Source organism: Echinops telfairi, unplaced genomic scaffold (assembly GCF_000313985.2).
Source record: "Echinops telfairi isolate 266 unplaced genomic scaffold, ASM31398v2 ScPeMD7_1957;HRSCAF=2489, whole genome shotgun sequence".
Taxonomy (NCBI): Eukaryota; Metazoa; Chordata; class Mammalia; order Afrosoricida; family Tenrecidae; genus Echinops; species Echinops telfairi.
The window spans coordinates 3851343-3853054 of NW_022105855.1; positions in this window are offsets into that span (position 1 = coordinate 3851343).

A 1712-nucleotide genomic window follows, 5' to 3' on the forward strand; every position below is an offset into this window, starting at 1 on the left:
CCTTCTGCAAACTGGGATGCTCAGAATCTGAGCTCTAATGCCTAGGGTCATGGCAAGGGAGGCGGGAGGGAATTGGGAGTCAACAATGAGTATGAGAAAAGAAGAAGATATTCTGAAACGGATTGTGGTGATGATCACACCACTCTTCTTAATATGATTCAACTATCAAATTGCATGCTACGTTGAATTATATGTCAGTAAAACTATTAAGGAAGAATCATCTCCGCCAAATCATCATCATCATTATAATAATAAAAGAATTATAAAGTGAAAAGCATTGCCGTTCTGAGAGGACATTGAAAAGAGATTTCTTAGAGATCGCGGTCAGGGGGAGGTAGGAATTTCTTTGTTTTTCTGCTTATTTCCAACTGTGCAGGCTTATGGTTCTGCTTAGCTCTGACCACTTCAGAGAGATTGCATCTAAGACAAACCATATTTGCTTTGCTGACAGTTCAATTATTAAAGATAATTTACTGGCTTCTTTATCAAACTGGTGTTACAAGAAATATGTAGCTGCTTTTCTTCATTACTGCCATAGACGTTGGGGTCCAGGAGTAACGGCTAATGGCTCTACCAAGAGTGGAGGAGGGCAGCGTTGTTAGAAAGTAGACTTATCCTGGCCTCACACCAACAGCACTCTGATTTGAAGCTGCCTTGAGGGCAGTGGGTTTGGGTTTGGGTTTGGGTTCGGGTAAGGGTTGCTAAGAGTCAGATCTACTTGATGGCGTGGGGTTGGCTTGGTTTTGGTATTTTATGAGTTTGAGAATAATGGATAGCTCCCTGAACACAAAGCCAGAACTTTATTATCCTTGGCATTTGGAATGTCAGGTGCAATGGGTTTTGTGCCCATTGTTGTGTTAATTGCCCAAACACCATTTAGTCTGTTACAGCATCATGAGTCCAGACAGAAGAACAAATAGGACCAGACAAAAGAGAAATTAAAAAAGAGCCTGGTTCAGTCTCAGAGGATAGATACTGACTCATGGTACAGAGGGTTATCAGAACTCAATCATACGGTATGAGTTTGTTTTCAGTTTTCCTTCCCTGATTTTATCTGGCCCGTCTTTGTGAGATCTCAGAAAAATCCCTAAGATAATTCTATTTTAGAAGTACTGTGTTAATTCTCTGTGCAAAATGCTCCTTGTTCTGTTGTTTCTATCCATCTCTTGTTCTAGCCATGAGCTTCATTGCCTATTGGACTTTCATTTGCTTTCATTTCTACAGCTAAAATTACCTTTCAACTGAACCAAACTTGATTCAGTTGGCACGTCCTTAGACAACTGCCCACAATGCAGCCCAGCCAGAAATCACTGATCATTTTCCTGTCCTATGAACCCTTTGTGTTCCCTTGTATCTCGTTCGATCCATTAAGTATGTGTTTGTTAATTTGAATTGCACTGAAAAATATTTTTTCACACTTTCTTTTATAATTTGTATGTATTTCAGTCATATTTTTGTCCTTAGTTAATGTTTGATTCTTGCCATTAAAACAATTCAAAACAAAACAAAATACATTAGTTACTTTTGATGAGAACATTTAAAAAGAAGAAAAACAGTCCTTTGATTGATTATGAAGCAAAATATCTTCCAGTGATGAAAGGTTTAAGCAGACAATTCAGCTCTATGATTTCATTCGAAAAATCTCTTCAAGTCATAAGATTGGCAAAAATATTAGCGAAACGAGGCACCGGGAGATGTGTGCTTTCAGTGTT